The sequence below is a fragment of the Hemitrygon akajei genome, chromosome 1 (genome assembly GCF_048418815.1).
Source record: "Hemitrygon akajei chromosome 1, sHemAka1.3, whole genome shotgun sequence".
In the NCBI taxonomy this organism is placed as follows: Eukaryota; Metazoa; Chordata; class Chondrichthyes; order Myliobatiformes; family Dasyatidae; genus Hemitrygon; species Hemitrygon akajei.
In genome coordinates, this window is record NC_133124.1 from 139,390,574 (window position 1) to 139,404,635 (window position 14,062).

The window sequence follows — 14,062 nt, forward strand, 5'->3', positions numbered from 1 at the left end:
ATCTTATCTATTCTTTCAGTGTTTTCTTCCACTTTTACTTCCATCTCTTTAACTTTATTATCCATCTTCTTTTGTTTTTCCACCACATTATCGAGTGTATTCTGCATCCTTCTTATAGCTTTTAATTCATTCATAATATATATCAGGATATCTTTTATGTCTCCTTTAATCTCCTCCTTCTTTTCCTTTTCTTCTTCCTCTGAATTTCCCAAAGAGTCTGATTCCACTTCCGATTCACTTCCAGTTTCACTTCCAGCCATAGTTGGGATTTGTAGTTTTGTTAATATCTGTTCATGCATACTTGTTTCTTCGCGCATGTGTTGTTCTTGCCGTTTCTTCTTAGAGACCGCTGACATTGCTGCAACTTCCTGTCCCGCATCATCAGAAGTGCCATGCACTTCGCCGGGAGGAGATCCAACTTGAGTCCGAGGCTTCGCCGAGACGGCTAGGCCTTTTTCCCTGCCGATTTGCGCAGTCTTCGAAGTAGTAGCTTTCTTCTGTTTCAGTTTAGGAGCCATATCTAAAAATAATCCTGAGTTGCTTATAAATAGTTTCTAGTAGATATTTATTAACTCTTCTACATTTAAACCCTATTTCATTACTTTTTACGAGGGAGCTGGATTCCCAACATCTCGACCCTACGTCATCACGTGACGCCCCACGATAGGGTCTTTTAAGAGTCTTTTGGATAGGTACATGGAGCTTAGTAAAATAGAGGGCTATGGGTAAGCCTAGTAATTTCTAAGGTAGGGACATGTTTGACACAACTTTGTGGGCCGAAGGGCCTGTATTGTGTTGTAGGTTTTCTATGTTTCAATGTTTCTAATATATGACCCCAACGGTCCCCAACAAGTGAGTTGCATAGGGGAGCGATCCCTGTGTAAAGCAAAAATTGGGGGAAGGGAACAATGCGCTTGCTAGTAGGATCCCGCTAGAGATGGTGGAAGTCACAGAGACGTGGAGGCTGGTGGGGTGGTAGGTGAGGACAAGCGGAACCCTATTCCTGGTGGGGTAGTGGGTGGATGGGGTGAGAGCAGATGGAAGAGATACGGTTGAGGGCAGTGTTGATGGTGAAGGAAGGGAAGCCTCTTTCTGAGAAGAAGGAGGAAAGCTTCTTTGTTCTGAAATGAAAAGCCTCATCCAGAACTAGACAAGTATATGGAGGAATTTAAGGTGGGGGGTCATATGGGAGGCAGGGTTAAGGGTCGGCACAACATTGTGGGCTGAAGGGTCTGTACTGTGCTGTATTGTTCTATGTTCTATCCTGAGAGCATGGAGATGGAGGAATTAAGGAAGGGGGTGGTGTAATAGCGTGGGAAGAGCTATGGTCTAGGTAGCTTCTTAATAATTTCTCTTTTGGCTCCACCCACTTCCTTCAAACGAAAGGTTTAGCCATGGGCACTTGTATCGGTCCCAGCTCTGCCTGCCTTTTTGTTGGCTATATGGAACACTCTATGTTCCAAGCCTACACTGGTGACCGTCCCCTACTTCTCCCTTGCTACATTGACGACTGCTTTGGTGCTGCTTCCTGCACCCATGCTGAGCTCGTTGACTTCATCAGCTTTGCCTCCAACTTCTACCCTGCCCTTAAATTTATCCGGTCTATTTCAAACATCTCCCTCCCCTTTCTTGATCTCTCTGTCTCTATCTCTGGAGACAGCTTATCTACCGATGTCTATTATAAATCCATGGATTCTCACAGCTGCCTGGATTATACTTTTCCCACACTGTCACTTGTAAAAACTTCATCCCCTTCTCTCAATTCCTCCGTTTCTGTCGCATCTGCTCGCAGGATGAGGCTTTTCATTCCAAAACAAAGGAGATGTCCTCCTTCTTCAAAGAATGGTTCTTCACTTGCTCCACCATCAACGCTGCCCTCAACCGCATCTCTTCTATTTCGCACATGTCTGTCCTCACTCCATCCTCCGCCACCCCACCAGGGTTAGGGTTCCTCTTGTCCTCACCAACCACCCCGCTAGCCTCCGCATCCAGCAAATAATTCTCCATAACTTCCGCCATCTCCAACTGGATCCCACCACCAAGCACATCTTTCTCTCCCCCCCCCCCCCTTTCTACTTTTTGCAGGGATCGCTTCCTAAACGACTCCCTTCTCCATTCGTCCCTCTCCACTGATCTCCCTCCCGAAACTTATCCTGGTAAGCGGAATAAGTGCTACACTTACCCCTAAATCTGCTCCCTCACTACCATTCAGGGCCCCAAACAGTCCTTCCAGATGAGGCGACACTTCACCTGTGAGTCTGTTTACTGCATTTGCTGCTCATGGTTTGGCCTCCTATATAGCCGAGCATCTACGCTCCTTCGAGAGAGAGAGTGGTGGGGGGAGGGAAGGGAGAGGAAAGGAAAGAGGGAGAAGGAGGGAGAGAGATATTAGTGTAGGTAAGCATCTTGGTCATCATTGCATCATTGGTCATCTTGGTCATCATTGTCAAAGTAGGCCAAAGGCTCCTTTGCCATACTGTTTAACTTTGTAACTGTCAATCTATAAATGAAAGCCCCCATTGAAAGGAAGGATGAAGTGCTGAAGGTCCAGTATATGAATCCTATCAGCATAACTTGGTAATGTAAAATGCATTGGAAAAGTTGTCAAACACTTCGCAGTGATGCTCCTTTAAAAATGAGCTTTCTGAATTTATCTCTAATAGTAGGCTGGGCTACTGAAATATCCAATAGAATTTGTGAACCCTGTCAAGCTCAGTAAAAGCAGGAAGAAGCTCAGTTAATTGTTCCTAAGCTACTCACCAGCTGTGAAAGGTAGTAGACAAACTTTTGAAAGATTTGCTGCCTTACTTCTCAGTAGAAACAGTAAATCATTTTACTGTACCAGGTAAGCTCAATGTCACTGTGTTGTTTTCAATAATCACTTGGTTGCAGCAGAGTAACTGCTTTTAGACTAAGGAATAGGAAATTGGTTTAGTTTTAAAATTCTACATTTATGTGTATGATTTTTAAAATCCTGTTGAAGGAGGGTTTAATGATTGTTGCCATGGTAAACAGGACTTTGAAAACTTGCACTTGTTCCTCAATCACACTTTATTTACTTGATCGCAAGCAGAATGTAATTTGTGCCAATTTATCAAGTAAATAGAACAAACGGCGGTGCAGTTGCTGGCTTGCAAAAATTGCTAAAACAGTAAGCAAATTTAAAGCTGATGCATATTTTCATTAGCTATTACTATTTTTCTTTTGATGAGTTTAAGAGTTAGTTTTTGAGCTCAAGAAAGGCAACTCAAAATGAAATAAAATGCTGTAAATACTCAGCAAATCAAAGGGCATTTGTGGAGAGAGAAAAACATTTCAAGTAGCTGTTTCTTTGCAATTTAGTGCTGACTGTCGGTGAAAGGTTATTTATTATATCTGCCAGTGATGTATCTTAAATCATGTTTGATTCTTAACTTTTCCTAATACTAATAAGAGGTTGCAGACCTAAAGGATTAGCTTAGTTTCCCTTTCCTCAGAGGCTGCCTAACCTGCTGAGTACTTCTAGTATTTTCTGCACATTTCAGATTTGTAGATCTGGAATTTTTAACATTTTGCAAAAAGAAATTATAAACGAACAGAGTTCTTATGTAAAATGATGCAGAATGACTCACTATAAAGAATGTGGTATGTTTAGTCATAATTTCCATTCCTCTTCATTTAAATTTGCTTCCCTATTTTGGAATATTTACATGTTGCAACTTAATGAGATAATATTTCAAGATTTCTCAGAGGTTCTGGTCTCTTGCAAAACATTACACACGAAATGCTGGAGCAGGTCAGGCAACATCTATAGATAAACAGTCGATGTCTCGGGCTGAGATCCTACTTCTTGTCTCTTGCAAAACATTGATGACTTGAACAGGAAACTTACTATTCTTGAATCCATATTTCTACATAATTTCTTCAGGTCTTCAAAGCAATAGAATGGCATAATTCAAAATCACATTCTGGGCTAAACAAGCAAATAATAGCAATACAATATTTCTATTACTCCCTTAACCAAGTGCAATCTTTTGAAATAAGAGATGTTACAATAGTTTGCAATTTCTATCTTAAAGTAGAAGTTAATAATTGATTTATAATATTTAACAAACACAAAAATATAGGAGCTAAAACGCTGGTTTGGATTATTTGACTGGTTTTCATTAAGTGTTACTAGTCATGAGTTAGTTACTGCCAGTTACACCTCTGGTCAACAAGAGGACCACAGCTTTGTCATAGGGTCCGGAGACTTGTGTGCCTCAATGACCCAGAGAGCTATGTTGGCTGGAGTCAGGGCTGAGGGCTTTGACTCTTGTTCCTCCAGATTCGGGGGTTCAGCTCAGGGCGAACAACCCTGATTGGTCAAAAAAAACTGTTATGAAAACAGTTATTAGTCATTGATGCAAGTTCTACCTGTATGGTCAAACACTCTCAGTTTTGATGCAATTTTATTTTCATATCTCGTAGCAAGAGGCATTCAATACACTCATTTTTTTCAGGCAATTTAATCTGTATAACATAGTGCATTCTACCAGACAAGTTTGTCTGTGACTGTGAGAAGGAAATGATTATAGCTGTCAAATTGAAAGGTATAAGATTAACAAGGGAACTAATGCAACAGCAAAAAGAGAGTTCTGTAAAATATCCGAAGTGATCTTAAAAACCTTCCAACATTTCTGCTGCTCCAGTCCACAACAGGTGGTTTTTTACTTGCTGGATCCTTGATGTTTGAACATTTGATGGCTCTGGGCCTGAGGAGGGATCTCTTTGAAATCTATCGAATATTGAATAGAGTGGATGTAGAGAGGATGTTTCCTATGGTGAGGGAGTCTAAGACCAGAGGACACAGCCTCAGAATAGAGCAACATCCTTTTAGAACGGTAGATAAGGAGGAAGCCAGAGAATGGTGAATCTGTGGAATCTATTGCCACAGGCAGCTGTGACAGCATTGGGTATATTTAAGGTAGAGGCTGATAGTTTCTTGATTCGTCAAGGCATGAAGGCATACGGGGAGAAGGTGGGAGGTTGGAGCTGTGAGGGAAAATGGATCAGCCATGATGAAAAGGCTGAGCAGACTTGATGGAGCCAATGGCCTAATTCTGCTCCAATATCTTATGGTCTTATGGTGGTTGTTGGCCTTTGACTGCAGGGTTTACCAAGCCCTAGAAAGTGAGCAAACAGTTATGAATTTAAAGTTCTGGTAGAACTTCTGGTGCACAATTTCATTATTTAACTTAGATAACTGATCCTGCTCTCAAGACTTTCTCTCAACTTAACAAAATCAAAATCAAGGTAATACTTTTAGTTGAGTTCTCATGTTAAGGTGGTTCCTAAGTACTTTCCATAGGGGTACAATTGAGAGCATCCTGACTGGCTGTATCACTGCCTGGTATGGGAACTGTACCTCCCTTAATCGCAGGACTCTGCAGAAAGTAGTTCAGACAGCCCAGCATATCTGTAGATGTGAACTTCCCACTATTCAGGACATTTACAGAGACAGGTGCATAAAAAGGGCCTGAAAGGATCACTGGGGACCTGAGTCACCCCAACCACAAACTGTTCCAGCTGCTACCATCCAGGAAATGATACCGTAGCATAAAAGCCAGGACCAACAGGCTCCAGGACAGCTTCTTCCACCAGGCCTTCGGACTGATTAATTCATGCTGACACAACCGTATTTCTATGTCATATTGATTGTCCTGTTGTACATACTACTTATTACAAATTACTATAAATTGCAGATTTAGCCAGAGATATAAAAAAGATTTTTACTCCTCGTATACGAAGGATGTAAGTAATAAAGTCAATTCAATTCAAACTCCCTCTCTTGTAACTCTGTCATCCTCCAGCCTTCAGCCCCTCTTTCACATATCTACAGAAAGCAACCTTCGCTTGTCCTATGTCTCCTTTCAGCACTTAATCCAATTAAACCTAATCCAAGTAAACATCTTATAGCATCCTACTAATTCTATTCTGCACCCTCTCCAAAGCCTTGTTGAAGTTGTATAACATAGTGGTAAAGCCTAATTTGGAGTATTGTGTGCAGCTTTGGTCAGCTGCAGAAAAGATATAAGGTTGAAAGAGTACAGAGAAAATTTACAAAGATGTTGCCAGATGGGAGAGCCTGAGTTATAAGGAAATATTGAATAGGTTAGGACTTTATTCCTTGGAATATAGAAGACTGATGGGAAATTTGATAGTGGAATACACAATTATGAAGGGTATAGATAGGGTAAATGCATGCAGGCTTTCCTACTGGGATTGTGTGGGACTACAACTAGAGGTTTTGTATAAGGGTAAAAGGTGAAAAGTTTAAAGGGTACATGAGAGGAAACTTCTTCTCTCAGTGAGTTGTGAGCGTGTAGAAGGAGCTGCAAGTACAAGTGGTGCGTGCAAACTTGATGTCAACGTTTAAGAAAAGTTTGGATAGATACATGGATGGTAGGGGTATAGAAGGCTCTAGTTCCAGTGCAGGTTGATGGGAGTAGGGCACTTAAATAGTTCAGCACAGAATAGATGAGCTGAGAGGCCTGTTTCCGTGCTGTACTTCCCTATGACTCTATCATTCCTACAATGGGCATTGAGAGTTGAATTCAATGCACTAGATTTTATAAAGCTGCACCTTAACATTTTAACTCTTGAGCTCAATGCCTTGACTTGCCAAAAACCCTATGTACACCCTGCCAGCTAGTGTTGTCATTTGCAGGGAGTTATGGATTTGGGCTCCAAGATCCTTCTATAATTGTTTTTCAGTTTTGGTCAACCTGCTGTAGGAAAGATCTTTTTAAACTGGAAAGAATGCAGAACAAATGTTTCCAGGACTCAAGAGATTGGACAATTTGGAAATATATCTGTAACCCTGAAGTCTTCATGAATTTATAACTTTTGTAAAATGTAATGCGACAAAATGGAACTTGTGTGATCCCAGAGTGCTTCGCTGGTTTGGAAGGAGGATTACAAGAAATGTGTGTGAGAGTGTTTTATTTCATGGGGTGTGTTTATGGCGGGGTTTGCTTTGACAACAGAGAAAACCAGGACAAGTTGTCATGAGGGGAAGGAGCCTCAAAAGGTAAATGGACAGATTAAAGACAAATGTGATCGATGCAGGTAAGGAAGGAATGCAATTATGGGCTGGAACGACCTCAAAGACATGAGGTTGATGAATTACTGGATTCTGTAAATGTATAAAATTAGTTTGTTTTGAGCTGCAATATTGAAGCTTCCTTCCAATGAGTTAATGTATGGAAGTAGACTTTCCCTTGCAAGTAATAAATGTGATTAGAATTTGATCTACTCTGAATTTGTTGTAGCTTGTTACTGTATATTAGAATACCTAGCTGAATGGTACATTCCAACAGGCTAGGACTTCCTTCCTTGGAGCACAGGAGACTGAGGGGCAATCTTATAGAAATGTATATTATCATTACGGGAATTAATAGGGTAAATGCATTCAGTGTTCTCCCAGGGTTGGAGAATCAAGAACTAGAAGCATGGGTTAAAGGTGAAAGGGGAAAGATTTAATAGGAACTTGAGAGGCAACCTTTTCATATAGAGGGTGGTACTATAGGGAATGAACAGCCAGAAGTGCTGCCTCTATGCCTACAACTGTATGGCTATGCATAGTTCAGACTCATTGATGACACCACTGTTGTTAGCAGAGTCACACATGGATGGTGACCAGGAAGCAGAGAGGAGTGAGGTGGGTCAGCTGATTGAGTGCTATTGTAATAACAACGTTGCATTCAAAGTCAGCAAAACCAAAGACCCGATTGTGGACTTCAGGAAGGGAAAGTCAAGTGAACACACATCAGTCTTTGTTGAATGGTCTGTGGTGAAAAGTGTAAGTAGCTCAAAGTTCCTGGGTATCAATATCTCACAAGACCTACCTTGGGCCGTAAGGAAGCCTTTTGAGATTTGTCATGTGATCTAAGTTCCTGACGATCTTCTACAAATGCACAGTGGAAAACATTCTGAATGGTTGCATCATGGCCTGGCTTGAAAGCTACAGTGCATAGAAATGCAAGGGATACAGGGTGTGCTGGATTCAGCCATTCCCATCATGGGTACAGCTCTCCCTATTGTTGAGTACATCTGCAAATGGTGACATCCATTACTAAGGAACTCCATCATCTGGGCCAAGCTCTATTCTCATTACTACCAAAAGGCGAGAGGTGCAGGAGCTTGAAGAACCACACATCACGGTGCAACAATTGCTTCTTCCCCAGTGCCGTCAGGTTTTAGAACTTATCTGAAAATCCCGAATTCTACTTCAAATAGTACTTCCCTCAACTTGCACTAATGTCTTTATGTTATTTTTGTTTGTGTAAGTTATGCATAATTTAAGTTTATGTAATGTATTGTGCTTTGCTGCAAAAAGCCAAATTTCATGGCATTTATATCCTGGTTATGTATGCCCATGACAAGAAACTTGAACTTACCCTGAATTTAACTAAGTTTGTGACAGCGTTTATTATTGAGCAGTGTGAAAAATTATTTTTTTTGCACCCAGTAACTTTTCCTTTAAATGTCAGCACAGATAGCAGTTTGTTCCTGCTTGGAAAACAAGCCCCAGAAATGCATTAGTGATAGCTATTTGATTATGCGTTGCACTAGAAAAACTGAGATACTTCTAAGTATATATTTGAAATTAAGATGTTTAATAGAGCAATTTCATCTTATCTGGAAGCATCTATGCAGTATCTGAGGAATTGTAACAGCTTTAATATTGCTTCCCAAGTAGGAAGAGTTATTAAGATGAGAAATAATTGCATTGTATCGAACATACTTCCATTTGAAAGAATAAAGCTCTGTTCTGGTTTTAAAAGCTTTTTTCATATTTAATTATTCATTGTGTATTCAGAGGCACTAAAATAGCTTTGTGCATGCCAGGTGAAAATAGGTGTTCCTGAACGTAAACCACAAAGAAAAACACTGAGCAAGAAAGGCTTGGAGCAGAAATGTGGCAGACTTGCAGTTGAGCATCCAGTATCTGCTAAAATTAATTTATTTGTAGTCCAAGTGATCCCAATTTTGGCTCGTTTTTGTCTCTGAGTTTCGTGGTTCTCACCTGACTGAGTCTGTAAGCTGTAATGTTGAGTTTTTTGAATGGAGAAAGCATGAGACAAGCAATATGCACTAGAATTTCACAAGCTGAAACAAAGCCATCTACATTTTGCATATGTAAATATTTCAATGATATTATTGCTTGGTGTCACATTTCCTTGAAAATTAGGTCATACTAATGAAAGATAAAGTAACACTGCCAGCAAACTATTGAAGATTGGTGTTGTTGAGTGCCATTGAGTCACTGTTGACACATGGTGACCCTATAGATAGTGTAGTTGTCCATAGAGTTTTTGTGGCAAGATATGCAAGTAGATTGCCAGGCCTTTCTTCTGTGTAGATACTGCTGCTGTTCAGGTTGGGGATTACTGTATCCTTTAACATTTTTCAAATGATTAAAACATTTACTCAGCCTTTAATATTAATTTGTCTTTAGATAGGATGACTACTTCTTGGCAGTCCCTCTGTTCCATTCAGATGCAGTTGAAAACCTCAGATTATAGTCATGAGTCATAGAAAAGCACTGCATAGAAAAGGCTCTCCAGCTCATCAAGTCCATGCCAAACCATTTACGCTGCCTACTCCCATCAACCTGCACCGGGACCACAGCCCTCCAAACTTCTTTTAAATGTTGAAATTGAGCTTGCATGCACACTTGTGTTGGCAGCTCGTTCCACCCTCTCATGACCCTTTGAGTGAAGAAGCTTCTCCTCATCTTTCCTTAAATTTTTCATCTTTTATCTTTAATCCATGACCTCCAGTAGTAGTCCTACCCAACCCCAGTGGAAAAAGGCCTGCTTGCATTTACCCTACCTATACTTTTCAGAATTTTGTATGTCTCTATCAAATCTCCTCTCAATCTTCTACTTTCCAAGGATTAAAGTCCTAACCTATTCAATCTTTCTATTTAACTCAGGTCTCCAGGCCCAGCACCATCCTTGTAAATTTTCTCTGTACCCTTTCAACTTTATTTACATCTTTCCTGTAGGTAGGTGACAAAAACTGTACACGATACTCCAAATTAGGCCTCATTAATGTCTTATACAACTGCAGCATAACATTCCATCTCCTGTATTCAGTACTTTGATTTATGAAGGCCAATGTGCCAAACCTTACTTTAAGACCCTATCTACCTGTGACACCACTTTCAATTATGGACCTGTGTACCCAGATCCCTTTGTTCTACCACACTCCTCTGTGCCCTACCATTCACTGTATAAGACCTCCCTGGCTGGTCCTATAGAAGTGCAAGATCTTGAAGTGTTGCCATTAAATTCCATCTACCAGTTTTCAGCTCATTTTTCCAGCTGGCCCAAATCCCTCTGCAAGTCATGATAGTCTTCCTCGCTGTCCACTACAGTCCCAGTCTTGGTGTCATCAGCAAACTTGCAGATCTAATTAACCACATTATCATCCAGATCATTGATATAAATGACAAACAACAATGGACCCAGCACCAATCCCTGTGGTAGTGAACTAGTCACAGACCTCTTGCCATTCTTCTTATGGCATTCTCAATTTTTTTTACATTTCTGTGAGGTTACTTGTTATGTTTTGTGTGCTTTTAAAACTGATACATAAATACAAATCTGTGTTTTTTAAAAAAATAATGACATGTATATAATATCAGTTGTGAAGACGAGTTGTTTAATTCAGACTGCCACTTCTTATTGGAATTTCCTATAATCCACACTGTTCCTCTGGACTGCAGAAATGTTTACTGAAAGTTCCTGTGATAGTCTGTGAAGAATTTTTGGACAAACAGCACAGATTCTGAGTCTCTTGTGTCTCACCTGCCCACATCAGTACACTGTAATGTACCTAGTTAGGAAAGAAGGCACTAAGCATGCATGTATTACAATTATCCATGGGAAATACAGAGATGTTGCTAGAGATACCAGGTTCATTCTTATCTTCGGGTGCTGTCAGTGTGGAGTTTTCACATTGTTCTCCTGACCTTGTCCAGAAGAAGATTCTTGATCCAAAATATCGACTGTGCCTCACTCCTCCACCCATAGAAGCTGCCCGACCCGCTAAAATCCTCCAGCAGTTTGTGTGTTGCTCCAGATTCCAGTATCAGCAGTCTCTTTTATCTCCCCTGTGTACCGTAAGGGTTTGCTTCGGCTTCCCCCCACAGCCCAGAGATGTGGGGGTTGCTCAGTTGATAGGCCCTGTAGGTGAATATAGCATCTGGGAATATGGAGAGAAGATGAAAAGGGACTGATGTAGGACTTGTGTAGACTGGATGGGTGATGGTTGGTGCAGATCCAGTGTGCTGAAGGCTGTGTTTCCTGCTGAATGTCTATATTCAGGAGTTTAGCTGATGAAGTTGTTACTTCCAGTAAGATGGTGGCATGCCTGGTACTTGTTTGTGCAGAAAAGTGGCTCTCGGTCAGCATCCCGCGCGCCATCAATCTTCAGGCCATGCCACTCAGAGACTTGGGTGAATATTACTTTGTGATTGTACGTGCTATTGTAACAATATGTGCTCTGTATGACTGTAGATAGAGTTTTGCACATTGGCCCCAGAGAAATAATGCTTCCTTTAGTGGTATACAATGACAATAAACTTAAATATTTCACCCTTACGTTCTGCATCCATTTGCATGGAAAAGAGGATATTCATGAGTCATCAAACCATTGCGTGACACAGGTCCATCTCTAGAAATTAATGTTAAACAGGATCAGTTGACAAGGGTCTAATATTATAAATGTGCAGGAAATAAAACCAGCTGATGCTCCCTATAATTGTCCAGTCTGGCCTTTGAACAAACTGAATGAAAGCTAGATTATTGTCAGTAAATTGAACACACCCCTCTGCTAATATCCTAGATATTGTGACTTTGATTGACAGAATTTCTCGGGAGGGAAATGATGATGTGCGGTTTTGGATTTGGCAAACACATTTTTTTTCAATCTTACTAAATCAATTTTCACGGGTCAATTTGCTTTCATGTTGGAAGGATGTCAGGATACCTTTCAGAGGTTAGCTCAAGAGAATTTCTGTCATCCTACCCTATGTCATAATTTAACAGAGTGCAGGGATATAGTGAGAAATGGTAAGTAAAGTTTTACATGATGTTATTGAACAGTTGAAGAACACGGTGTGAGAAATTAAACCAACAAAAACACAAAGGCCAATCACTAATGTGGTACTTTTGGACACTCTAGGAGAAGAAAAGAATAAAGTTATGGCACAACTACAGCCAAGGTATAGGCATGAAGTTTGCAGTTCAGTTAGATTTCTGGATATGACACATTTCCCACTTGATGATAATGCTACAGCTGATAGTTAACAAGGAGAAATGTGGATCCGAAGCTGCTAAAGAAGTATTTCTGACTACCTTTAGCGTTAAGGAAGCCTAACTGCATATTGGATCCTCAGGTAATGAACAGCGCGGTGGTGTAGCAGTTAGGCTTACTGCATCAGCCATCCAGGTTCAATGCTCACCGCTGTTTGTATGTTCTCTCTGCTACAGTATGGCTTTCTCCAAGATGCTCCAGTTTCACACCACATTACAGAAATGCATGGGTTGGGTTTAGGGTGATTAAGTTGTGAGCATGTTGTGTTGGCACCAGAAGCATAGTGACACTTGCAGGCTGCCCCCAGTACATCCCAGCACCATAGTAGCGTAGCAGTTACTGTGATGGTATTACAGCTCGGGCTGTTGCGGAGTTCAGAGTTCAATTCTGGTGCCACTCTGTAAGGGGTCTCTGTATGTCCTCCCTGTGAAATGCAAGGGTTTTCCACAGGTGTTCCGATTTTCCCCACAGTCCAAAGATGTACCAGGTAGCTTAATTGGTCATTGTAAATTGTCCCATGATTAGGTTAGGGTTAATTGGGGTTGAGGGCTTGCTGGGGTGGCATGGCTTGAGGGGCTCGAAGGACCCCCCTGCACTGTATAACAAAATAAATATACTAATTAAATTAATCCTCAGACTATGTTGATCATTGTTGAAAACAATTACTAGCTTGTTATCGCGCATTGGTGGAGACAAAAGCTATGGTGGAAGAATAGTAATACTTTGCTGGCTATTTCAATTATGATTTAGATATATGTGAATAGTACCAATGATAAAACTTGTCATGCTTGGCAAAGTTCTGTAATAAAATAGAAATGGTACATTGCGGCTAGAGTGATGACTTTGCTACAAAGTTGGACACTTCCACCACGCAGAAGCACTGTGAAAGGGGTGACAAAACAATTATCCTAATCTCCACACTTTTAGGGACCACCATTTGGCAGAGCAGAAACATCAGAATCAGGTTTAATATTACTAGCACGTCATGAAATTTGTTGTCTTTGCAGCAGCAGTACAATGCAATATATTGCATACTAATAGAACAAAAGTGTGAATTACAGTAAATATATATATTTTTAAAAAGTGAGATGGTGTTAATGGGTTTAATATCCATTCAGAGATCAGATGGCAGAGGGGAAGAAGTTGTCCCTGATTTGTTGTGTGTGTGCCTTCAGGTTTCTGTACTTCCATTCTGATGGTAGCAAGGAGAAGAGGGTGGTGGGGGCTTAATGATGGATGTCACCTTTTTGAGGCACCGCTCCTTGAAGATGTCTTGGATACTACAGTGGCTAGTGCCCATGAAGGAACTGACTAAGTTTACATCTCTCTGCAGCTTATTTTGACTGTGTGCAGTAGCCACCCCACCTCCCCCACCATAGCAGACAGTGATGCAGCCAGTTAAAATGCTCTCCACTGTACATCTGTAGAAATTTGCGAGTGTCTGTGGTGACATACCAAAACATCTCAAACTCCGAATGAAATATAGCCGCTGTCATGTCTTTGTTGGGTTCAGAGATCTATCACCCAGGAACTTGAAGTTGCTCGCTCTCTCCACTTCTGATCCCTCTATGAGGACTGGTGTGTGCTCCTTTGTCTTACCCTTCCTGAAATACACAATCAGTTCTATGGTCTTATTGACGTTGAGTGCAAGGTTGTTGCCATTTGATTTATGGACGGATCTGCCAGAGAGGTTAGGGAGAAACATGTCAGGAAA

General features: G+C 40.9%; 1 protein-coding gene across 6 annotated transcripts in view; it reads left to right on the forward strand.

Annotated features, from left to right (window-relative positions):
• The first annotated feature begins 337 nt into the window (after window positions 1-337).
• itprid1 (ITPR interacting domain containing 1) overlaps window positions 338-14,062 on the forward strand; it is a 141,597-nt gene continuing 127,872 nt past the window's right edge. For 3 of the 6 annotated variants that reach the window (XM_073052465.1, XM_073052507.1, XM_073052517.1), the window contains exon 1: window positions 339-444. The gene's annotated coding sequence lies outside the window, so the exon portion shown is untranslated. Of the gene's footprint in view, window positions 445-2,749; window positions 2,846-14,062 lie in introns of those variants that run through there. The other 3 variants (XM_073052475.1, XM_073052496.1, XM_073052486.1) reach the window with 3 other exon arrangements.